Source organism: Cryptomeria japonica, chromosome 9, assembly GCF_030272615.1.
Source record: "Cryptomeria japonica chromosome 9, Sugi_1.0, whole genome shotgun sequence".
Classification (NCBI taxonomy): Eukaryota; Viridiplantae; Streptophyta; class Pinopsida; order Cupressales; family Cupressaceae; genus Cryptomeria; species Cryptomeria japonica.
The window spans coordinates 62,884,144-62,912,055 of record NC_081413.1 but is presented as its reverse complement, the minus strand read 5'-3'; the positions used below and the strand labels follow the sequence as shown (position 1 = coordinate 62,912,055).

The 27,912-nt window shown below is 35.2% G+C and overlaps 1 pseudogene; it reads left to right on the top strand.

Annotated features, from left to right (window-relative positions):
* Window positions 1-10,316: 10,316 nt before the first annotated feature.
* Window positions 10,317-11,010, top strand: LOC131858275 (uncharacterized; annotated as a pseudogene).
* Window positions 11,011-27,912: the final 16,902 nt, after the last annotated feature.

Sequence of the window (27,912 nt, the reverse complement as noted above, 5' to 3'; positions counted from 1 at the left end):
GAAATCCCACAGTGGTTTTTCCCTATTTGGGTTTCCACGTTAAATCTGGTGTTATGAGGTTTATGATGTTTATATGCTTTTGAGTTTGCATGTTTAGCAGTTTTAGTTATATTAATGTAGTATATGTTACCGAGGTTGAATCTGATGTTTTTATGGAAGATTAAGTTTGTATGATTCACCCCCCCCCTCTCATCTTGTTGGCTATTGGATCTGTACTTACATTAATTATCAAAACTATCAATTGGTATCAGAGCTTTGGACTCTGGAAGAAAAAGTTTAAAGGTACTTGAGGCAAAGATCCAAAGATGTATAAGAGGGATGCACTGAAGCTAAACAAGTCAAGTTTCTCTACATGGCAGAAAAGGATGAAGCTACACCTATCAGGAGTTGGAGAATATGATGTATATTATCTGGAGAATGATTTCATCACACCAAGCACCTATCCATTGACTATGGAAGAAATAAAGGCAAAGCAAGAACATATCCAAGCAATGATTGAAATAACATCTGCATTGACTGACTCAGAGTTTAATGATCTAGAAGGCTGCAATGATGTAAAGGCTATGTGGGACAAGCTCATATCTGTATATGGCAGTGATGAACATGTTCAAAGAGAAAAAGTAGATAGTCTAAGAGGACAAATTGAATCTATGAGGATGAATGAAGGTGAGAACATAACTAAGTATAGTACAAGACTAAAGGAGATTGTCAATCAAATCAAAGGAGCAGGTGGAACTATTGAAGAAAAGGATATAACAAGTAAGTTGTTAAGAACCCTTCTACCGGCTTATGCAATCTGAGTCTCTACAATCAATGAATTGAGGTCTGTACCTAATATGCCAATTTCTTTAGATGCTACTATTGGTAAGCTACATGCATTTGAGTTAAGTAACTTTGATAACAGTGGATCTTTGGTAAATAAAGTTGAATATACATTTAGTTCTTTTCATCTTGATGAATCTAATGATTACAATGAAAGAAAGTATAAGTACTCTGAAGGAGATCACAGTGGAGCAAGTGAAAGATTTCGTAAGAACATGGAAGAAGTACACAAACTGTATGAGGAAATTAGAAAGTAAGAAGAGTTTGAAGCACTATTAGCCAGAAGGTTACCGAGAGGCAAAGGTAAGTATAAAGGAAAACTACCTTTGAAATGTTTCAATTGTGATAAGATAGGACATATGGCTTCTAACTGTCTTGACAAAGAATCTACTAAAAATAGAGATTAGTGAGATGACAGATAGAAAGATAATCATTACAGAGGACACTGAGACTTAAGAAGAAGAGATAGAAAGACATGCTTAATAGCTGATGAGGAATCCGATTATGATAAATCAGATGAAACTGATACAGCGGAAGTAGTTTATGTGGCTATCAAAGATGGATCAGATGAAGAAAGGTATGAAGAAAAAGCCCTAATATCTCACATAAATACTAATGATTCTTGGATCATAGATAGTGGATGGTCACATCATATGATAGGTGATAAACACAAGTTTGTTATGTTAGAAGATTATGATGGAGGCTATGTAAGATTTGGTAATGATGCACCATGTCCGGTGAAAGGTAAAGGATCTATAACACTTCTTGACAATGCAAGATGCAATGATGTTTATTGGGTTGAAGGTTTGAAATAAAATTTGTTGAGTGTAGCACAGCTAAACAATACAGGTTACCGAATAGAATTTCAGAAAGGAATTGTCAAAGTTCATGACAACCATGGAAAGTTAGCTGCTACCGGGACACAAACAAAAGGTAACACATTTCATCTTGATTCAACTCGGAATAAATGTCTGTATGCAAAGAAAGATGATACCTGGTTATGGCATAAAAGGTTTTGTCATGTAAATTTTGATAATCTGATCAAAATAAGTAAGAAGCACCGAGTAAGAGGTCTACCGAGTCTTGAAAAGCCTGAGAATGCTATGTGCTGAGGATGCTAGATGGGTAAGATGACAAGATAAATCTTTACAAGTAAGTCTTACACTTCTAAGGGAATTTTAGATCTTGTGCACACTGATCTTTGTGGTCCTATGAAAGTTCAAATTTATTATGGTGATAAACATTTCATATTATTTGTGGATGACTATTCAAGGATGATGTCGGTAATGTTTTTAAAAGAAAAATCAGAAGCTTTTCAAATGTTTAAATGGTACAAGGCAAGAGTTGAAAATGAAACAGGAAGACAACTGAAATGTCTTAGATCAGATAGAGGAGGACATTTCACATCTCATGAGTTCAACTTATTCTGCAATGATCATGGTATTAAAAGACAAGTCTCTGCACCGAGAACTCCACAACAAAATGGAATAGCTAAGAGAAGAAACAGATCTATTGTGGATTGTGCTAGAACACTGATGATTGAAAAGGAAGTGCCACAAACATTTTGGAGAGAAGCAATAAGCACAACAATTTACACCCTGAATCGAGTTCAACTGAAGAAAGGTACTTTGAAGACACCATATGAAATCTGGTATGACAAGAAACCTAATGTAAGTTATTTTAAAATCTTTGGAAGTAGATGCTATGTACACAAAGATGATAGAAATGGCAGGTTTGATCAGAAAAGTGAAGAAGGAACATTTCTAGGTTATTCTTATAGAAGCAAAGCATTTAAATGTCTGATCAAATCATCTAACAAAATAGTAGAAAGTGCAAATGTGAAAATTGATGAATTTGCAGAAAGAAATGATGAAGGAAATTCCAAGGAACCAGAAGACTATGATGAATTTGTCTATGTTCAACCGACAAGTCTTACCGAGAAAACTGTTGAAGAAAATGAAGAGAATATCCAATTATCGAGTAATGAAGAAGATCATACAGAGCCTATCGAGCCTATATTAGCCAAGTATGTCAGAAGACATCATGCACCAAGTCAAATTATAGGAGATAAGGATGATCCAGTAATGACAAGGAACAAACTGAGACAGAACACATGTCTGATATCTGAATTTGAACCGAGAATAGTGAAAGAGGCATTTAACAGTGAAGATTGGATAAATTCTATGAAAGAAGAGATTGATCAAATCAAGAAGAATGACACATGGACACTAATCCCAAGATTGAAGGACAAAAATGTAATCGGTACAAAGTGGATTTTCAAAAACAAGCTAAATGAAAAAGGTGAGGTCATTCGAAATAAAGCAAGATTAGTATGCAAAGGTTATGCTCAAGAAGAAGGAATTGATTATGGTGAAACTTTTGCACCTGTGGCTAGACTAGAAGGAGTAAGAACATTGTTGGCATATGTTGCTTTCAAAAACTTCAAGGTATATCAAATGGATGTCAAATCTGCATTTCTGAATGGAGTATTAGAAGAAGAAGTTTTTATTGAACAACCTGAAGGATTTGTTGAAGACAAGAATAAAGATCAGGTATGTAAATTGAACAATGCATTATATGGTTTGAAACAAGCACCTAGAGCATGGTATGAAAGATTGCACTCTTATTTGATTAAGATTGGTTTTATAAGGACAAGTGAGAACAACAATAGGTACATGAAGAATGATGAAAATGGAATACTGATCTCAGCCATATTTGTTGATGATATTATATTTTGTGGAAATGACTCTTTATGCAAGAGCTTTGGAAATGAAATGAGCAAAGAATTTGAGATGTCATTAATCGGTGAGATAAAGTATTTTATAGGTTTACAGATACTGCAAATGAAAAATGAGATTTTCATTACTCAATCCAAGTACATAAAGGAAATCTTGAAGAAATTTGGAATGGAGGATTCAAAACCAGTAAGTACTCCTATGACTACCAACTGTAAACTATCAAAGAATGATGAATCTACATCTGTTGATGAGACACTTTACCGATCCACGATTGGAAAGCTATGTAATATGTTGTTCACAGCAGGCTAGACATAGCACATGCAGTAGGTATAGTTGCAAGATTCTCTGCAGATCCTAAGGAAACACACATGACATCAATCAAAATAATTTTTAAATACTTGAAAGGCACCAAGGATTATGGCTTAGTATATTAGGAAAGAAATGATTTTGGTTTAAAAGTGTATACTGATGCTGATTGGGCAGGCAACATTGATGACAGAAAAAGCATAAGTGGAGGAGCTTTCTTTTTGGGAGAAAGACTAGCGAGTTGGCTTAGCAAGAAACAAGGATGTGTTTCATAGTCAACAACAGAAGCTGAATACGTTGTTGCAGCATTGAATTGTACCAACATAGCATGGATCAAACAAATGTTGGAAGGTATAAATGAGAAAGTTACCAAGCCAATAACTATATTCTGTGACAATACTAGTGCCATTAACATTTCGAAGAATCCTATTATGCACTCTAAGACAAAGCACATCTCTATCAAATATCATTATCTTAGAGAAGAAGCTCAAGAGAAGAAAGTGGTGTTGGAATATGTTAGCACAAAGGAGAAAATAGCAAATATCTTCACCAAACCACTACCAAGGGACACTTTTGAATATCTCAGAAGTAAGTTAGGGGTCCTACCCCTATCTTCTACTCACTGACCAAGTTTGGTGAAAGCATCAATTCGATGACTCTACAGAATATCTTTTGGGAGTTGATGCTGATTTACACACTCTAGGAAATTTTCTAAAGGTGTGTAGGATACAATACAAGGAGCAAGAATTGAAGACAAAATGCTCTGACCGAGACTAAGTTGACACATTACAGCAGGAATTCACTTCATATAGGAAGAAATTATGTTTTAGTTCCTTACTTTTTGGCATTGTTGTCAAAGGGGGAGAAGACTGGAGAAGACTAAAGAAAAAAGGGGAGAAGACTGGAGAAAATAGGAGAAGTCTAATGTATGGGGGAGAAGTCTGATGACAGGAAGAGAGAATTTCAGCAATCCGAATCATATTAAGTCAAATCAATTGGTTTTGCCATCAATGCCAAAGGGGGAGATTGTTGGCATTTGGCATTATAACAGACAATGGGAGATTGTTGACATTTCAATAAGGATATTGCAAAGGTTGTTGATGATTATGGATATAATTGATTAAGGATGTTTACTGTCTTAATAATATTATTTTGTCATTGATGTTAAGAAATTGATTTTCTAATTCAGTATGATGTTGCCATATCTTGAGAAGTATGATTTGATGAGTATAAAGATGTCGGTAAAAGACATAGAAAGAATATGATGAATAAGGGGATGAATAAGGTATTCAATGGGCAACTATTACCGAGTCAGACAATGATGAGATCATGATGTTTAGATTGTTTTGACATCATACATATGTTGTAAATTGTAAGGTTAATACTATACTATGTTACCAAGTAAGGAACCTAGTCGGTAAACCCTAAGGTTATCGCTATCGGTTAATGAAGGCGGAATGTCTACCGAGTGAAGTTTAGTATTTACCGAGTTGTTACCGAGCTGTAACAGAATACATTAAATGGTTACATGCGTTATTTAATGAAGGAAGCTGATGAGATGGAACTGATTAAATGATTGGTATGCCGTGCATGAAGTTTGTTAATGAATCTATGGTAAAGTAAAATCGGCATGAAGATCTACAATGCAGATTGAACCGTATTACCCTAGCACAAGTTCCAAGAAATGTATGCAAGTTCCTAGGTGGGGTAAAACGTTTTTCAGATCAAAGGATACATTGAACCTGGATAAGATTTAAGATTTGATGGCTATGATTGATCATGGGAAATGTGATCAAGGAGATTAAGTGGTTAGGTAATTGTTTATAAATAGGGAGCTGTTGATAAACAATGTATGCGGGCAAATGTATGCACATGGATGCTACATAGTGATTACCGAGCACAGAAGCTTGAAGACCTGTTTTGAAAAATAGAGTATAGAAGCCCAACAAATGGACAAGATTAGTTCTATGTCTAGATTGTATTGAGCAAATAAGAATCTGCTTTAGCATTTTAGATGTGAAGTTGCAGATAGATTTTTATTGCTCTTATTTTGTGAAGTGACAGAAAATCTCTTAACTGAGTGGACTTAACGGTCTTATTTGTAAAACCCTCTAGCAAGGTGACATTCTGATTGAGTGTTTGAAATCCTTTAACAAGGTCACCTCTAACAAGGTGAAGATCCTAACAAATCTGAGGGAAATCCCTTAACCGAGTGACATCTAGCAATGTGTTTGTAATCTTTAACAGGATTTGCTTTTAATCGAGCATACTCTAGAAGAGTATATTTCTTAGTGGGTCTGAAATCCCACAGTGGTTTTTCCCTATTTGGGTTTCCACGTTAAATCTGGTGTTATGAGGTTTATGATGTTTATATGCTTTTGAGTTTGCATGTTTTGCAGTTTTAGTTACATTACTGTAGTATATGTTACCAAGGTTGAATCTAATGTTTTTATGGAAGATTAAGTTTGTATGATTCATCCCCCCCCTCTCATCTTGTTGGCTATTGGATCTGTACTTACATTAAGTATCAGAACTATCACTAAACCCATCATAGACTTACACCATCACACAATTGTTTCTGCATCTATCAACTCAGCACCACCTTTGTACATCAATTCTTCTCTAGCTAGGGCTCTTTTTACACATGCTCCTACACCATCGTGCTCTCCCTTACCATGTCCTGCCTTAGTGAAATTCCAAAAATGTTGTACACCGCTTGTCATATGCATCCTTGTCAACCAATAAAACATCCTTGCATTCTTGAATTGTGCGGTGCAATTATCTGACCATATTAAGTGTTGGTTGTATCATATGTTCCTTTCCCTTAAACTATCATAGAAAATTTTAAAGCATCCTTGTACGATGATCATCACTTATGTAGAAGTGATACTCTCTTAAAACCTTTCTATCCTCCTCTGTGCTATCATCTGTATGCATGAATGCTATGTGTACAAAAATAGAGACTTGCGTAGAATGATAATACATAGATTGCACTTCATTTTGAAGTTGTAGTGTATAATTTTTAGCAAAATCAATGATAGAGACAATGGTGCCAAGAGGAAATGTGTCCTTACATAACTTGAATTGCTCATCTAACCATTGAGCTCTATGTGTATGCATTATGTACTCATAAACTAGTTTCTCTTGAAACATTTTCATAAATTTAGCAACACATATATCATTTTTCACTAGCTCACATCTCTTCAAATATTTTCCATCTTTCACTCCATATGCGACTGTCTTGTATTTTCCAAAAGAAACTAGTTTCCTACCAATTTAATGTGTGCTCTCCAAATGTACGCATCTTGGTAAATGTTGCAAACCACCACATATAGCACAAAAACCTTCCAAACAAGGCATCTTATAATAAATGCAACCATCATGTCTATTACATAGCACACTTAAAATAAATTCTCTTACTGACTTAGGAGGTGCTTGTATATTGCATTCCTGCATAACATCGCTAGTGTGCAAAGTAGAACAAATATGACGAAAAATATCATAGTGCATGGAAAATATAATATGCATCCTACAACAACACGTGGTGCATACATGATTAATCTTAATATAAAAAGGTTTTGTCATTTCAAAAAATCTTTTATAAATTCTTACTTGAGGAAACTTTTGAAGGAATCTTTCATAAAATTTAGTTTGAGTCATATCCAAATAGTGTTTGGCATGTGGCTCACAATTTGTAGACCTGATTCGCCTTCTAACAACATCTCTTTGGTTGGACGAAACTCTTGTTTTGTCATGCCAAAAAATTTCAATTAATGTTCTCAGTGCATCAACAACAACCTTGTCTTTGCATGGTAGTCTACCCGAGAATGCCCAAAGAGAATTATTATTAGGTTCCTCTATTTTTTCTCACCTCTTTAATACTTTACTTAATGTTGTTCTACTAACGTTTAATGACTTACTTGTTTTGCTTATCAAACGATCTTTTTTTATTTTCTCGCTCATTATGGTTGATGTAATGACACGTCGAGTAGCATTAGAATCTTTAGTATGTGATTTTGAACCAATAGCTTGATATGCATCAAATAGATTTATCACAATAGTTCTTTCACTGTTACTTTTAGATGATCTTAGGCCTAGAATTTTCATTGTCGCTCTAAAATTCAAAATTTTAATCATTTGAACAATTAATTGACATCTTGCGGTTTGATTTGAGTTTTCAAAATAGTTTTTCCATATTCTTTTAACCATTCTCCTACAAGTTCGTTCATTCATTTTATCGAGCATTGGCTTCAATATATTCTCATCAATGTCAATTAGATACTTTGGTTTCCTACGAATGATTCTAGGAGGTGTTAACATCGGTGCATTATGTACATTCAATTCATCAAATAGAGAAGGTGTATGCTCATCATTTAATTGATTATTCAATGTGGTATCTTCTTCAATTGCATTAGGTTCATATGGTAAATCAAATGTCTCTTCTTCAATTGCATTAGGTGCATTATGTTCATTTGGTAAATCGAATTGAGATGTTGAGGATGACATACCTGTTGGGACTCATTAAATTTGAGTCAAGTTTTGAGGCCCAATTCAAATTTTTGCTTTGCATTTCCAAATGAGTTAGTTTGAATGGCCTAGTTTGAGAGAGGGCAAAATGGAGCCAGTTGATTTTCAGAGGGTAAGGTTTGGGAAACATGTCCTACACCTTTCATTTGGCCTATGCAGTGATGTGTAACTTTTAGATTTTAGTTTGGATCATTTTACCAGGTACCCATTTCGAGGGGTGAGCTGAAAGTGCATTTTAGGCACAAATGCAGATTTTATTGAGTAGCCCACTTTGAGTGCTTATATCTTTTGCCCTGTTGATCGTCATGAAGAATTTCAAAATGTATTGAATTGTATGTATAAAAGTGTGCCTTCGTGCAAAATTTCAAGTCTTCATGAATTCATTTTCTCAGTTTTCAAAGCTTGAACTGTTTGCAGTTTGTATGTTTTGGCAAGTCACTGTTTCGACAGCTAGTCGGAGCCCTGTTTCGCATAAGTGTAAAAGTTACTTCACTGAGTGTTATGCCAGAATGTTGGTTCCGAGCTGTTGTTGGTATAAATGATGAGTCACGTTTCAAATTTCAAGCCTCTGCCAATATGTTTGATTGGATTTCAAAAGGGTCAATTGAGCCATCTTTTTCAGTTATCCGTACTTTTGTTGCCGCATCAGTTAAAGTAGCCATTTTCATGAGCGCGCCATTTGCCCCCAGTCAGACTTTTGGTTGAACTGAGAATCCAAAGATTTAATATGTGCTTTAAGGTACCTGTGTTTCAAATTTGAGGGTCTACGGAGGTCGTTTGATATTTTTGAGAAAGGCATCATGTGTTGCCTGAACATTGACTTCATCAGGTCCGCAGTGTCAACAAAGCCAGTTGGTCATTTTCGACAATTAATATCTCTTCACTCGGGATTCGTCTTGAGAAACCACTTGGTAGAGTTCATCCTTGTATATTAGAGTACACGCCTGTCATATGGCGAGGTCCAGAAAGGTGTTTTGACCAGCTTGAAAAATACGTCTTCGCGATTAAATGTGAAAATGTGGCGCAAGCGCCTGAAAGTTGCAAAACTCAATTTGATGATGCGAAAATGGTGCCGATCATTTCCAAAGGTATGTTTGAGGTCCGTAAGTCATTTCAGAGGTCAGTTGCGTGAAAATAAATTTTTTTTTAGTCGGACCCACTTTGGGGCCCGACCTGGCTCATGCCCGTTCATTGATTTTATTGGTGATTTTTGTTTAACTGGGGGATTTTCAGAATTTTTCAAGCATAATGATTTGGTAGGTGTAACAACAGTCCTCCCTCATTGAAATGTGGAACAAGGAGCAAGTTCAAAATGAGGCACAAGTTTACTCAAATGGACCAAACATATGTGTAACATTTATTCCAAAAATGGACCCTCAAAATGATACAACTATGAATGTCAAGGGTGTCTCCTGTGATTTGCCGGCTTGGTCTATCAACATTCTTCCAGATTGCAAGAATTTCATTTTTAATGCAACAAAGGATAAATATTGTGATTGAGAACCATCACATGACATATGTTAATGTTCTCTTTATATGAGAATGGAGTATTCCAACTGCAGTTTTAGTAGTAATAATTACACCTCCTCCCAAATACCATTTTCTAAAATGGAAATAGCAGACCAAGATTCATATCAAACAACCTGCTATTCCAAAGCTCACGTGGTGATGGGGAGGGCAGCAAGGAGCTTACATGTAGTGCCAAATACTCACGTAGTGGCTGAAGAAGCCTTCAACATGCAAAAATCAAGCAATGGGTTTGCAAACAAACTACTGGTACCTATTCCAAAGCTCACGTGCCCTCCTTTCTCTCTTCCCTGTTGGACGTGGTGTGTCTAAAGGAGCTACAGAAGACCTCCTTGCTGGACGTGAAGTTGAAGAAGGTTGTTAGAAGCAAATAAATGCCAGCCAAAGCATGCTCACATGGTGGTCAAAAGGGCAGTAGCAAACAAAAATTCTCTACATGCAACTTTCCTTCCCAAGTACTTCCTAATGGATGTTGGCTCTGGTTGCCATGTACATTTAAGTTTATGGAAGGATGGCAAGAAACAGAGTTTATGGCTGAAGATGAGTCAGTGATGTGGTATGGTATGTCTAAAATTGGGGAAGAGTTTATGGCTGGTGTCTTCCATAATCTTCCATCTATAATGGCCTTTACAACACCATTACCAAATAGTTATGATCGATTGCAGCCAAATACATGGAGTGGAGCATATCATTGTTGGGGAAGGGAAAATTAAAAAGCTCCAATCCGAACAACATGTCCTCCCGGCATTTCAAGCAGAGTTGTGAGCAACTTTGAGATTAAAGCATTTGATGGTTGTGCTAATCCATATTTGGGCCTGGCAACAATTATAGCTGTTAGAATGGATGGCTTGCAAAAGCACCTTATTTTACCAGAGCCTATTGCATCAAACCCAGCCGATTTGAAGGATGGCATTGTGCACAGGTTACCCAAATCATTGGATGAGGCTGTCATAGCTCTTAAAAGAATGAAGTTCTGAAGAGATTACTTGGTGACAAACTTGTAGGTGCCGTGATTGGAGTTCATGAGGCTGAAATTCAAAATCAGGTGAATAATCCAGCATTGGTGAATGATTTAATCAATAGGTATTGAAATTTGAGAAATCTCTATTTAGAAAAATGGCAAGGCGCCATTAAAACTCAGAGATTGCTTCAAAAAATGCATTTTTAGGCATAAGCCTTAATCCCACATTGTCTGGGCGGGAGGAAATTTTGGTATTTATAACTAAAGTTACACCCATCTAATATGTCAAAGCCACAAAGGGCTTTTGACTCAAGGTGCTAAGGGCGCCTAAGGCGGACCCCACGCGTGTGGGCGTGGATCCCAAGGTGACCGAGGAGGCTGACTGAGCGGCGACCAGGTGGACCCCATGCAGACACGGATCCCAAGGGAGGTGAATTTTGCAGAGGAAGAGCAGATTAACCAATGAGCATGCTGAGGAGATCGGACGGTGCATGTGAATTCACGAAAGAAAGATGATCGCCAGTTAAGGTCTGCGAAATGGCGAAAAGCTCGGGCTGAAAATGAAGGTTAAAGACCCTGTAGGTTCAGAAGATCGGATGGCTCGCGCGATTTCGCGAAGGAAAGAAGCTCGCCAGTTAAGGTCCACGAAATGGTGAAAGCCAGAAGGCAGTCTGGATGCCAGTGACGTGGCGCACAGGTGGCAGACACATGGCGATGAGCAAGCAGCCTGGTGGCGGAGTAATGAAGTGTCATCCGAGGTGGCACCCAGTGGCACCCATCAGCCAATCAGAGGCTACCACGTGGCAGGGCGCCAGGGCATAATCAGGCCAAAAATCAAAGTTAAAATCAAGCTATATATATAGTTTCAACTATATTAAAAATTCAAAAATTTAAATGATTGGAGGCACATGAGTGATTAATTCGCTCAGAGGCTTATTTTTGGCCAAAATACCAAGTATAATATATCGCCAGAAAGCTCTCAAAATGAGGAATCCAGTGATGGAGTTAGTTTCAATAGATATGGGATATTTCGAGAGCAGTTTCCATGGGAATGAAGAAGATATTTTTGCAGTTAGGGACAAAGGAGACACTTGGGAATTTCGGTTGCAGACCTAATATTTTCTCTCTTCCTTCTTATCCGAATTTCTTCTCACTTTGGAGGGATCACAAGATTTTTGTAAAAAAGCTCTGGCAAAATATATTTGGGGTTTTTTTCTTTCTGGTTTTGAAAGATCATTCTAAGTGATGTAGAATTCAATGATGGACATCAATACATAGATCAAAGCATTCTGATCCTAGATTCTCGTTGTCTTCTTGTATGTATGATTGATTTACTAGTTTGGTTAGATAATCCAGGGTTATTTAATTGAATGATTTGCAAGGCAAATTCATAGAGATGTTTTAGGCTTTTCTCTCAAGGAGGGAGATTAAATATACTTAGAATTTCTCTGATAGTAATCAGTAATTCTGCTTGAATTTGATAACTAGGTTTAGCATAAAGGTAAAATTTATGTATGTCAGGAATATATAAGTTTAGTGAAGTCAGAATGATGAAATGTATGTAGATTTCCAATTTAGAATTCTCATTTAGTCTTAGGTGACTCTGAAGCCCGGGATAAGGCACTGGTATAGTTTGCTAGGTTCTATAACTTTCTTGGAGATCAATGAAAATGATTACAAGCCTTTCTTTTATGTTCATTTATGTTCAAAGTGATAGGGTTTGTAGGGGTTGGTATATGTCTTCTTTGTAAATCTCCTGTCACAGTTATGAAAAGTAATCATAAAGGGTAAACCCACCTAAGCTAGGTGAAAGCTCGAAGTGTAGAAGGTTTTTTTATAAACCTTGTTATATGTTGTGTTTTGTTCTGTTTCATGTTGTTTCTCTCCATAAGCGACAGAGATCTAAGATTCGAGTAGGGAAAACAAAGCAATCAAAATTTGAGAACAATAATACCTTCTTCTCCCATTGTTCTTATGTCATGTAATTTCTTCATACGCTGCCTTTGTCTTTCCTTTTCAACCTCTCATTGTTCCATCGTTCCTCGCTTGTTCTTTCCCCTGGTTGACATCAGTTGTCCTAAATAGAATTATATTACATATATATGTAAACAAAATTTCATAAACAAACAAATAACCATAAATATGTATGTCATCATTATTTTTTTGAATCAAAACTATTAAACAATCATAATAATATTGACAAAACTAATAACAATAATTCAATCATTTGAAATCATGCAAAAACAAAAAAATCACTTACTTCTATGTATAAAATAGTGATAGAAGTGCAGACACAGTTGCAGTGGGGCCTTCAACGACCTCAAAAACTTCTTTTGATCCATTGAGGCTCTTGGCAAATAAAACAATGTCTAAGTACCCTGTATGCGCTATATTAATAATCGCGTGCACGCTGTTAGTCCATAAAATGTTGGCAAACCCAATGGTATATTTTTTTCCACTCTGGACTAATAAGTAGCACGCACACGCTCCTAAGCCTTAAAAATGTCATGGTAGGGCAGCAAACTAATAGGCCCAGTACCCCGTATGCACTTACAAGTAATAAGTACATCGTACACGCTCCTATGCCTTAAAAATGTTATGGCAGTGCAGTGAACTAATAGGTTCAGGAGAGAGAGAGAGAGAGAGAGAGAGAGAGAGAGAGAGAGAGAGAGAGAGAGAGATAAGGAGGGAAGGAGGGAGAGAAGAAGGGGTATGAGGAAGAGAGAAGGGGAGAGAATCAAGTCTCTCTCCCTCTCTCCCTCTCTCCCTCTCTTCACACCTCTCTCTGTCTAGTCTCTTGTACTCTCATTCCATCCCTTCCTCCCTCTCACTCAGACTCTCTATCTCTCACCCTCTCTCTCCTTCCCTCCCTCCACCTCTTAGGTCTCTCTTTCTCTCCCAATCCCTTTATCCACCTCTTAGATCTCTCTCTCTCTCTCTCTCTCTCTCTCTCTTTGAGTCCCCTTCTCCGTGTCACTCTCTATCTCTATCTCTCCCTCTATTTCCCTCTCTCTCTCTCCATCTCTCTCTCCCCCTCTCTTTCCCTTTCTCTATCTCTGTCTCCCCCCCCAACTCTATCTCCATCTCTCTTTCTCTCATTTATCTCTTGTCTCTCCCTCTCAGTCTCTATCTATCTATCTCACTCTCCTCCTCTCTTAGGTGTATCTCTCTCCCATTCCATCCCTCTCCTCCCCCTCTCTCCCTCTCTAGGGTCATATGGTATTCTTAGGGATCATATGGTATCCTAGGGATCCATGCATGTGTCCTAAGGGGTCATAGGACACCATATGACTCCTTAGGATACCATATGACCCATAACAACACATAAGAGGTCATATAGAGTCCTAAGGGGTCATAGGACACCATATGAGCCCTTAGCATACTATACGACCCATAATGACACCAAATGATGTCCTAAGGGGTCATAGAACACTATATGACCTTTTAGGACACCATATGACCCATAACGGTACCATATGGAGTCCTAAGGGGTCAAATGGTGTCCTAAGGGGTTGTTGGAGACCATATGATCCCTTAGGACACCATATGACCCCTAACGACACCATATGGTGTCCTAAGGGGTCATAAGGTACCCCTAGGACACCATAAGACACATAACAACACCATATGGTGTCGTAAGGGGTCACAAGACACCATATGACCCTTAGAACACAATATAACCCCTAACAAAATCTAAGTGGTCATAGGGTGTCCTAAGGGGTCATATGACACTATATGATCCCTTAGCACACCATAGGACCTATAACGACATGAAATAGTGTCCTAAGGGGTCATATAACACCATATGACCCTTTAGGACAACACCATATGACCCTTTAGGACACCATATTGTGTTGTTATGGGTCGTATGGTGTCCTGAGGGGTCATATGGCATCCTATGACCCCTTAGGACACCATATGGTGTTGTTATGGGTCGTATGGTGTCTTAAGGGGTCATATGGTGTCCTACCTTAGGACACCATATGACCTCTTAGGAAACAATATGACCTCTAATGACACCTAAGGGGTCATATGGTGGGCTAATAAAATGATATATTATTTAAAGTTATGAATAGAACATCATACAATAGAACATCGGTAGTTTAGTTTTGATATAGCTAAGTTAGACCATTATCAGCATAAGAGAGACTCCAAGCGAACAAACAATGAGGCTTCGCTAAAAAGAAAGTGTAAGAGCTTGACCTAACCCTAAGAGTACTGCCTTTCTAAAACATATGATGCTATTAAATTTGCAAGGTTATAGAACTGATCTTGATTGTGACTATAGGAATTACACACTTGATTTCTTTCATGGGTATGTACCCTTCCAGGCCATTTGACAAGTGATGATCATCATATACTACCACTGCCATGCTTACAACAAACTTTAATTTCTTTAGGTGACAGGCGTTGTGTAACAACATGGGAACTCTCGCATACCCACCACTATCATTCTCTGTGACATCATCTGTGTTACTCTCCCTCTTTCTCTTCCTACCAGTTTTTTCCTTCTGAAAAACATATTGCAAGTAGTCTGACTCATCATTTTGCTTTGTTGACACTATTTTCCACATCTGCTCTGCTCATTAAAAATACATTCGAGAAGAATATTGCTGTAGGTTTCCTTGCTTGTCACGGTAATGCACATGTGGTTCAATTTTAGACCCTTCTTCCTCCTATTCAATACACACACACAAATCCATCAGTCAATTTTCTTAGGAGAGCATACATGATAAAAATCAAAGAGGAAGTTGCAGACAAGAAATAAATTCACTTACTTCTATAGAAGTGCATACACAGTTGCAGTGGGGTATGGAGGGAGGGAGGGAGAGAAGAAGAAAGAGGGATGGGGTATGGAGGAAGGGAGAAGGGGAGAGAGGGAGAGAGAGGGAGAGGGAGGGAGAGAGAGAGAGAGAGAGAGAGAGAGAGAGAGGGAGAGAGAGAGGGAGAGAAAGAGAGGCACCTTGTATGCGCTTCAGAGGGGGAGACAATACATTTATATGTGTGTATATATATACTTAATATATTAAATATATATATATATATATATTATATGTATATACACATATTATATATACAATATCATATTATACACACACTCAAAATTTAAACAAATGTAGCGCGTACGCACGGTTTATAGTAAACATAGCGCGTACACGCTGTTTATAGTAAACATAGAGCATACGCGCTTCTTACACCATAAGTACCCCATACACGGTTTTGACTGTTTAGGCTTGGAAATAGGACTGGATGACAACGCTACGGTTTGGAAGTTTGATTTCCCTCCATTTCCCTCCATTTCCCTCCTTTTTGATGCGTTTTATTTTATCAACTTGGTTTATCGACTTTGTCATCATCAGGTTTACATTTCATCAAGTGGGTATTTCTAAAATTGCCACCATATTTTCACCCATCTTCTGAGCTTTCTAACCATATAACTTTTTTAACATTTGAACAATAACATATTCTTATTGAATTTCTTTTACTAGTGTCTCCATAGTTCTCACAGACATAGGTGCACCATTTTTTTAATAACTTTTGATATACTTATCCAAATTTAAAAAACATTATATATTATTGTAGTGCACTTGATTCTTTACAATTTAAAAAAATAAATTGTATTATCAATTTGTTTAGTGCAACTTATGCTTCGCGCACAAACAGGTACCTAATTTTCAGGATGTGCTCGATTGGAAAAATCATAAAAAAAAAACTCAACAAAAAATTACAAACAAATACACCTCTTCTAGTGCTCACTCTTAAACATCTTTCTGTCAAAGGATTTGTCAAAATACTAAATCTAACTATGACTTTTTTGATGCCCATGTCAGACACTATGTTATATTTTTAAGAAAAAATCAGGGTTTGTTTTTCGTGCATGAAGGATTTGACCCCTTAATCTTATCCAATTTTGAAAAAGTTTAGTAGATTGGAAACTAGATTCAAAGTACTACAATATTTTTTCTTTGATTATCTTCATATCTTGAGTGGATGACTTCAAATTTTGCCTCCAAGTTCAGGTTCACCTGATTTTAGAAAAAAAAAAGTGTCCACTTATACCCCCCTTTTTGACCACCATCTTTGTGCACTTACCCTTAGGATAACAATATACATGGATTTTAATAGTTCAACTTGAGGGAATCAAGCATTAATCTCATTTGAAACCTCTCTTGTAATTCTCTTTAAAGTAACTTATACAGGATTAACAATGTCATTAAAAGTTTCCCTTGTAACAAGTACATCTCTCAATTTGATAGAGTGCCCACCAACAAACATGGTATAGTGGTGCATTGGTATCTCATATCCACATACACAAACACATAACTCCCCACTATTATTAAACTATAAGAAATCATCAGGATTGTCTAGATTTGTTATTAGATGTCAGCCACTAAATTTTTTCATTATAAATATAGTTCTTTTGATAGATACAGATTATTTAGGGTCATGATTAACCTTCTACTTAGATCACTATATTCTTGAATATAAGTAGATCTTTCTTGGGATACTCTCACAAGATTTATCAATTCATGCAATAGGGGGAGAATAAAAACCAAAGTTAAGAGTGTCTCTACATCACTTACCTATGCAAATGTTCAGAAGCAATGTCTATTGAGTCTTGTTGTTTGTACGTTAGTTCAATTAGAGTTTTTTTTTGAGAATACTCTTTCCTCTGGTCCATGCAAGGAGATCCATATGCTATTAACATCCTTAAGAAGTTTGTTTCCATCAATTATTCCCTTGACAATTTTTTAAAATTTTGCAAACCATTTGGAACTTCGACAAAAGAATGAGTAGAGCTCACAAACTCAACTTTAGCTACATAATCAAAATTTCTCACAATTATAAATGTTAAATTTAGTCAGTGGGTCATGCAATGAATGCCAATCACCTATGGTGAAATAGTAGTTGGTAGCTTTATGCAAAGACCATTCCTATGACCTTGAAACAATGCAACTCCATCAACTCCTACACACACCAACTTTTTAGCAATTAATAAGTCATCCATACTACCAATTTCATTTAAAGATTTCTTAACTACTTCAAATATATTTTGCACTATGAAATTCTCCTTCATTTTAACAACACAGAGTAAATGAGGTTGGCGAACATGTTTCCATAAAATATACACATGCATACATATCCAAGAAGTATTTTTTACCACTGTAACTTCATCTAAAGATAATACAATGAAGTTTGAGGGTACAAGTACAATACTGTGTCACATTTCAGGTCAACTTATCAATAAAAATGAATTTAAGTTTTGCTAACTAAAAATTAATCTTAGTCAAACATATGGTATATATAGGTTCATTATAGATAATTTATATATGGACCACAACTTTTCCAATTAGAGGTGTCTACTAAATGTATATTTTATATCACTTCGGGTCTAATTACCAATTTTTTATTTTTTATTTTAGAAAAAATCAACGTTTCAACAACTCCTACTCTTATAAATGATATTTTTTTTGAAATGTAAAAATACCCTTTTATTGATCTACAAGTGAATATTGCAAAATATATCTCTTTTAATATTTTAATTATTTTTTTATATTTTGCATTTTATTTTTATTGAAAGTAGGTCATCAACACTTAAATATATGATTGATTATCTTGACAAGAAAAAATACTAAAATTTATTTTAAAATTTTGAAAAAAAATTGATGCACTAGAGAAAAGAAACTATGCAAATGGAAAGAGTTATATTTCAGTACACGCAACTTTTCAAATTTATTGAAAAATATATATTTATAAAAAAAAGTAAAAAATATATCCATGCACTAAAGTTTCAAGTTATCAATATACACAAAAAAAATTGAAAAAAAGAGGTAAAATTTATTAAATAAAGTGTGGCGGCTTGTGTAACTTCAATTTCAACATTTTTCTATTGATTCAATTAAAAAAGTTGAATCAACAATGGTCATTTCTTTTATAAAAGTGTGACACAACTTTGTACTTTTACCCTTGACTCTTTTATTTTTTCCTATAAATCTTGGTTTTCCACCTTAGCAAGAAAACTTTCCCATTCCCATCTATTGTTTATTGGCCAGCGTGTGTGACAAAATCTAGGAATATTCAAAAAAATTAATAAAGTAGCATAGCCAAGGCAGTTTGATAGAGGATGACCTTGTAATGTCCCCTATTGGGATTGCCCTAAATCTTGCCCATGTTATTATCAAAACTGCTCCCTTCCTCTCTTTATGAATTTTGAAATTGGTTATGAAGTTTGATACTCCCTTTAATTGATAAATTGATAGATTCTTCTTGGTTTGATGCCTTCTTCAAATGATCTCTCCTTCGCTTTATACTCTTTATGGGGACCAAGGGTCACATCTTTTGGTTATGAAACGATACATCTATTTCGCAAAATTGTTGCCCTTTTACTTCTTATTTAATCTTCACCCATCGCTCACTTCTCAAATCTATCTTTATTGCTTTTTAAATTTACATATATCCCATTTAAGATCTACATGTCTTCCTCTTCTAGATCTGCATATCTTATTCTCTTCTTTCCTTCTCAAATCTCATTTAAGATCCCTTCATATATTTATGCTTTGAATCTGCTCAAGATCTCCTCCAATTCCACTTCCTTTCCATAATTCCATTTGATCCTTCTTCCCTTTTATATCTCCCAATATGAGGGAGGTCACACCTCTTCATCATGTATGCCCTTTGGCAAAAGACACAACTTTTCACAACTCCCCCCTTTGAAATAGTACAACCGTTCGTAGTTTATGTCCTTTGAGAGAGACACAACCTTTCACCATTAACACCCTTTGAAAGTGTGCAACCTTTCATTTCCTCCTCATTTCTTCTTCTTCCATTTATCCTTCTCTTATTCCTATCCTTTATTCTCTCTTCCTTCCTCTCCCCTCTTTCAAATAAATTATTCTCCCTTTTATCTTATGTTTGAGGGAGTCACAACTCTTCATGTCATGCCTTTTGACCTTTCATTAAAATTAATTTATTGGTAATTATATTATATTTTTATATTGTAATTTTATTATTATTATTATTATTATGTATTTCTAAATCTTATTTTGGGAAAGGGACATTATAAACCTCTATTCAAAATATGAAAAGCAACACTCAACTAAACATTTTTGGATTTGTATGTTTCTATCATGACATGTTTAATTTGAGCATTAATCGAACCTCCATGTTTAGCAATTTTCTCCTCTCTTCACATATGCTCTTTATAGTCTTTTTCATACTTAACATGTTTACATTCCTCCTTTGTTTTTAATCTAATCATTGATCATTCTTTTCCATCTATGATTTTTTTTTCATACACTTTACCAATATGCTTTTCTATGGTGTCCAATTATTATTTATAACTTCTTTTCCCTGTTAAATTTCCAACAATACATCATGCACTTGCATTCTGTTGAAGGTTCATCTTGTTTGGATTTGGTACTTCTTCAATGAATGGGTACCTTGACACCCAATACAACTAAAAATTACTTTTCATATCCCACTCGCACCTCGATTTTGATTTTCCTTTTCTTTTCTCCTTCTGTGTACTTCTAGTAACATCATTTGTGTCATTCTCAACAACATCATTTGCATCATTTTCAACAACATTGCATATGGCATCATCATCAACCTCAATTGACTACTTTGGCTATCCAATTCCATTGGAACATTATCTGTGGCATTAGCATCTGAGTCAATTAGCTCATTTAGATCTTTCCTGGAGGTTTGTCCTTCTTCATTAATATTTGGTGCAACTACTGATTTTGTACCTCTGTTTGATGGACCACCACCATTGCGAAAGTATGATATTATATTCCTATTTTTGCATTTCCATATCTTCCTTCAATATTTTTAGGATTCTTATTGATTGACATCTCTCAAGAAATAGAAATTGCAAGAAATAGAATCATAGTTATAGATTATAAGAATATGGATCCTTGGACCTTGATTCCTTAGGCACTGAATGTCTCCCTACTAAATAATCTGTGACAATGAACTAAAATTGGTCTAAGGTAGGGATAATGGCAAAAGGGACATATAAGCTTTTAGATCCAAATTTAACTTGAACAGTGATGGAACCAATGGTCCCAAACATGTGGAATAACCACACACCTTAATCAAGACTTTAAATTTATCATAAGCATCTTGGTATAATTCATATGTGTAAAGATATTATTTTGTAACCATACTAACCATACATACTAGATCAATAAGTACCCCATGTTTGGGTTTGTCATTATTTCTAGCAATAATGTATAGTGGTCAATCAGGTTTGCATTCATTGAGCTATCACTTTATGTACAGGTGATACTAGGGTCAAGCTAAGGTTTATGTTTCTCTTTCTTAGGAAAAAGTTCTCTCACATTCACTGGATGTTCAACTTGGTTGGATTGAACATTAGTGTCTATATAACTAGAATGTAGTTTCAACAAGAATTATGGAATGGGAAGGCAAAGGATTGGCAAAGATTTACAAGATTAGATTAGGAGGTGCTATGGATTTATTCCCTTTATCATTCACACCATCCATCTATATCATAAATTAGTGCCAATGAGGTCCTAGAATTTATGTCTAAGATGTATACATCGCTCATTATCATATCCAAGAGTACGATGATATTGACAAAAGGGCTTTGGGTTAAACAAAGGACACAAAGGTTTGGAGCTATCTACATGATGGATGGGGGAAATCTTAAACAAGTTGTTGTTAACAATTGAATCATGATGAAATGTAAGGACTCCAAAGCTATACAAAGTTACAATTGTTTGGTCTAGAAGAAAAGTGAGCTACAATAGGTATTGTAGTTACAACTTGGGTTTCAACATTAAATTAAATGAACGAGTGTTTAAATCTTATTAATTTTTTTTTTTCTTAAATCCTCTGTAAGTTTGGGGAGCCTCTTTGAATTTGTCAACTGGAGTCATAGATGAACAATCTTTATATTGACTAATAAAAGGTTGTTAATCATGGATTGTTCTGGACAAGTATGTGAATGATGGAAATATCCTAAACAAAATCTTATCTCTAAAACGCGGTTGTAAATTACCAATAATTTTTTTTGAACATAAAAATCAAGAAGAGAATAAGAAATTTGTGAATACAAAGTTTGATATCTACCAATAAAATCGGTCAATTTCTCTTTTACACCTTGTTTACAATGCACTAAATCATTTAATGTAACTTGTGGCCCAATATTGTTTTGAAAATATTACAAAATTTGATTATCCAATTGTGAAAATTTGTTAATTGAATTATTAGGCAAAGAGAAAAACCAATCAAAGGCATTTTCTTTCAAAGATCTAGGGAAATTTTTTGCAAGAAGAGCATTCTCAAGAACAAAATCACTACACGAAGTAGGCAATGGTGAGACATGAGTATTAGGGTCACATTTCCCATTATATTTCTCAAAATGAGGTACCTCTATGTGTTGTGGGATGAGAGTCTTAAGAATGAAAAATGAAAGTGGGCTACTTGTGCAATATTCTAGGAAAGTTGGTTGGGACTGGGTTTGGCTTAAGTTGGCCAATTATTGTTGTAATGATGAACATTTTTCAACAATTGGTTTATGACAACTTTGGTGGGTGAATTAGCTTGTGAAAGGTTGGATTGTGATGGTGGGTTGGAAGGAATATAACGGTAGGTATGTAGAACATTATGGTAAGTGGGAGGTGGATATGGTTGATGGGTGTTTTGAGAAAAAAATGGAGATTGGTTGAAGGTGACACATAGGTATTTTGATTGGTAGGATTAGAACCATTACTAACATGGATGGAATTACCATTTTGCACAGTAGTGGACATGATAGAGGATGTGTATATAGGAATAGTGGGTATTGTTGTAGGCATAGGAACTTGTATCTCAAATTGGTTTTGAGGAGCGATATATCCAAGCACTTTTGTGCAACTAGCTACGATCATAGTGTTTTCATTCACTATGTGAGCTATGCTACATAGAACATCCACATTATGCAAATCACCTTGTATCAATTTCCTTACTCTCAATCAAGGGGGATGCCTACTAGCTAGTTGTTTTGTACTAACAAATTGTTGAAGACCTTCCAATTCCTTGTCAAGCTTCTTCAATTATTCGTTAGGCACTTGAATTGAAGGGTCATCCTCATCATGAAAAGCAAGAGGGAAATGATAAATTTTCGAGTATAATACGCAAGATGTGTGTTGGATTAAGGGAAGATTTCTCTCCTAAGTTTCTTGGTGGGAACAACATGCAACTTAGGCTCAACACCATTACTAATTAAAGAACAAGAAGCCATGAGTCTATAACGTCTTCTCAAGGGAATCTTAAATTCAGAACAATGGGTTATGAAACTCAAAAACAAGTATAAGCTTCAAAAACACACTTGTTCCTAAATGTTAGAATATTAATCTTTACTTGGTAAAGGTTATTTGTATTTATTTCTATTATGTTTGGGATATTCCTTTGGAATCCCTACACATTATTTGTCTTTTGTGTCATCTCACATATGTGTGAGGATGACTCATTTCTTTTTATTCCTTTATTAAGGAATATTAGTTTTCTCCTCCTTAAGATGATCACGTTATATTGCACACACATATTATGAACAGTAGCATTCATGGAGTTGAGAATTACAAAGTAACTCTTCTCCTCATCTCTATTTAAGAGATGATTCTCCTCTCATTTTTTCTATGGAAGCATTTCTATGATAATATCACTCTCTTTTTCTCTCATTGTATTTTCTTAGGCTTTATGCCATCTTCATAATCATGGGGTTTTTTTGTTTTCTTTTCCCCCCTTTACAAATCTCGTGTCTTCTTGGATTATGGTGTGTTTTCTCTTGATTTTGGCTCCTCATTTTTATGCTAATATTCTACCTTCAAACAATTGCATATTGATTAGTTTTTTCTTGGTACTTCGTGTTATTTTCCTTTCACTAAAAATCAATAAAGGAAAACTAGAAGAAGATGGAGGGAAATTGGTTTATATTTTTAATGCCTTGGTTTATCTCAAAAAATTAATTGCAAATGTAAATTGAAATGACAATGATGCAATCAAAGATACCAAAAATCCATAATTTTACTTGCTCCTGAATCTGGATAAGATTGTGTGTGTTTTTTTTGCATCAATGTTTTAGATCACACTTTGTGATCCATCATCGGGATGTTAGAGAGCTTAAGGAATAGAAAATTGGTGATGGATCACATAGTGTGATCCAAAATGTTGACACAAGAAAACACACACAATCTTATCTAGAAATGGCAACAAGTATAATGATGCAATCAATAAACCAATAAATTGATATGTAATGATGGCAATGATATAATTAATTAACCAATTGATTCAAATATGTGAAATAACAATGTTATGATCAATTAAACAATTAAGTAAATAATGTACGAAAATAATATTGTGATTAACTGACCAACACAAGCACATAATCAATAGATTTTAGAAATAATCACATCTAAATCTAAAAAATTACGAAAATAAACTTGATCTAAAAAATGAAAATCAAAAGTTATGCAACCATAAAACTTGTTAGGTTCACCAAAATGATATGTTGGAACTGAGATCCTAGCCTAAGAATGCAAACTAAGATCTCAAATTTCCATAGCATATCATTGAAACCTGAATAAAGTTCATCTATAGTCGTAATATGAGAGCTGAACACTGGGATTTATGTTCCTTTGTTGCAATGCGTTTGAGATTATGATTTGTGTGTTTCAGATCTAGGCTAAGTGATAAGAAATTGCCAACCTTCAACAATAATAGTGAAATATAGAATGGAAAACAAACATATTAGCCAAAATTTGGAAAGAGGAGACAAAGAGGAGGCCTGAAAATACTAGACACTACTGGAGGGTGCACCAATATGAGGGTGTTTGTGCACACAAAAATTTATAGATTCACAATCATGAGGTCTTGTAGGTATATCTCTCCAAAATTTAACCAAAAAACATCAAACACAATTGGAGTGCAACTTAATCTAAGTGTTTTTACATGTTCAAAATCTTGGATTGTTTGTCATTGCTTGCTCTGCACACTTGTAGCACTTCATGTTGTCAGATATGATCCTCTTCACATGAAAATAGGGAAAAATGTTGTGTTGTATAGGGGCTTACTTAAGTCAAACCCGTGTTGGTGTTCCCACCTTCACTACAACAATGCTTGATGAAAAAGAGATCTTGTCCTCAGAAAGGGAGATACTAAAACCTTAATGGAAATGTTTGAATCGACAAAGACTACCTTAGATATGAAACCCTTGGCTTGAAGTCTCAAATAAGAGTTTATTTTGCTTGAATGATGTTAATGCATGCTCTCATCACGGGGGAACACATTACAATTGATCATGATTTCTTAAAAGAAAGATGTAGACTTGAATGCTTGACTCCTAGATTGCAAATTTGTGCTTAACTTCCTTGAGTGTGCTTGATTGAATTTCAATTGTGTACGTTAGAGTTTGAAATGAGAGAGGGAGTTGTATATATATGCAACTTACAACTTTTTGAATTTATTTTTTTGGGAAGGATGACATGGAAGGGCAATTTACCGCTACTTGCAAAGACCACATTTGTAATTCAAAATTTGGGATTAAATTGCTTGGATGGTTTTGCTAGGTGCACTAGTCCTAGCAGTTTGAGCTAGGAAAAAGGTCGTGAGTAGGGGATTGCACCAAGTTATTGGAAATGGTTCCAAAATTGAGCACAATTAAACAAGAATCAATTATACAATAGTCACAACCACCATAGTGGGTCCAAACTAAGTGTGAAATTGTAAACCTGAATACAATTTACTCCACTAGCATGAATGTCATGAACTAGAGTGTAGATAGTAAAAATTAAAAAAGACAAACTTAGGCTCAAATGACAAAATAAGAACTTTGCAAATAAAGTTTGTTGAGGTCCTATGACACAAATGATTAGTAAGGTATTTTGCAACTCCATATTTTACATAGGTTGAGTTAAAACTAAGGTTAAAAAGTAAACTTGGAAACTATAGTTAACAAAGAAAGAAAATATGCACTTAATTAATTAGTAAACCCCCACAAAATAACTAGTAAGTGGAGAAGCATCTATAAGAAGCTACCAAACCCAGAAAGACCTACTAAAGAACCCAATGGCCCATAAAGTAAAAAATGCACAAATGTTGACATAGGAGTTGTTGTCATCGAAATTGAAGCATAGATGCCACACCAAACCATAAACCCCAATCCTAGAATTCATGGAGATGCCAAAGCCAAATCATAGACATTGAGATTCAGATCACAAAAATTGAAGCGATGAACACACCCAAAAAAATATGAAAACACATAAAAAAATGCTTCAACCCACTCCAAGATAAAAATTAGTACTAAGACAAAAGTCACACTGCGTGTGCCAAAAAAGTGGACGCTAAATTCAAACAAATAATGAGAATTACTGCATTAAATACAATAAACTTAATCCAAATCAACACAACTAAATTTAGGGCAACTAAAACCATTAAATAAGCCTTCATAATGTTGGTGATTGTTTCAATATATGTAGTTGCATTGATATGAAATGTTGTAGGTTTCTTTTTACTTGAGATTGCCAAATTTGGGCAACATCTACTTGCATATGAATGTGGTATTGTCCATTGGAGAAGGTTCTTAAATAGACCTCTAGCCATGCGGATGGAGGGTTATGATTTATTTGTGAGATCTAACTTACACGATTATGCAAATTCTCTTGGTGAGAAGTGGAAGGCAAATAAAGAAGTGGAGGCAAGTGAGGTTGGAGATGACTTTTAAATGCATTGAGTTTGGAGATTCAAGCATGTGGAGATGTAGAAGATAGGCAAGTGGATGGGAGGATTGAAGATTGGAATGGAGAGTGAAGATTTGAGCATGTAAAATATACACACATGTGGGAGAGAGAGTGGATGTAAGAGAAATGCGAAAAGTGAAGGGCTAAGATCCTTTAAGATTTTTGATGGATGGTAAGGATAAAAATGTGATTTATTTTCAATTTTAGTGGAGGAAAAAAGATTAAATTATTTTTAATTTGGAAGAGATTAAAGGAAAGTAAGTTAATATCATTCTTTTATTTAATTAATTAGTTAGAAGAGATGTTAGACTAGGTTGATTATCAATTTATTTAATTAACTAGTAGTGAGAATTATCTCAAATAATTAAAAAAAAAATTAATTATTGATGATACGGGGAATATTCTAATTAAATTTATTTTAGTAGCTAGTGATAAGGATTAGCATAGTAAGTTAATATCATTCTTTTATTTAATTAATTAGTTAGAAGATATGTTAGACTAGGTTAATTATCAATTTATTTAATTAACTAGTAGTGAGAATTATCTCAAATAATTAAAAAAAATATTTAATTATTGATGATATTGGGATTATTCTAATTAAATTTATTTTAGTAGCTAGTGATAAGGATTATCACAGTTTTTTGTTAGATAAGTAGGGTTTTGAAAGGACCTTGAATCCTTTTACACATAGGAGTGAAAAGCATAGCAGGACATCACAAAAACAACTCAAAAAACAACACCGAAACCACTGCTACACAACAAAACATACAACCAACTACACTAACAGAGTAGCTAACAGAACAACACCAACGGATGCTACAAATTAAGGAGGTTTAAAGAAGTGATCAAGGATTTTTGATTGATAGTCTCCCTCTTTTCCTTGCTCTGCTGATCTAAGTCTCCTAGACATCTTTTCTTGTAACAATTCTTTTGCATATTCACAGCTTCAGAAGGAGGAAAAATCTCTCTTCTACCACCATTTGATCAATCTCAGTAGGAGTAGAGGATTGCTTGAGACTAGTTTCCTTGTTTTCCTTTCTCTGTTGATCAAAATCCCCCATACATTTTTTCCTGTAATCCTTTTGAATAATCTCAACCGCAAGTTTAGGAGGAAAAATCTCTCTTTATCCACAATCTAATCAATATTTCTAGGAGTATAGGACAACACACGAGAATGCACGTGATCTTTTATCTTCCAAATAAATTGGACATTCTTGTTTGTCATGCAAGCTTTGTGACAATGATCCACTTGTCTACAATAATGACAAACAATTAGAGAATTTTCATA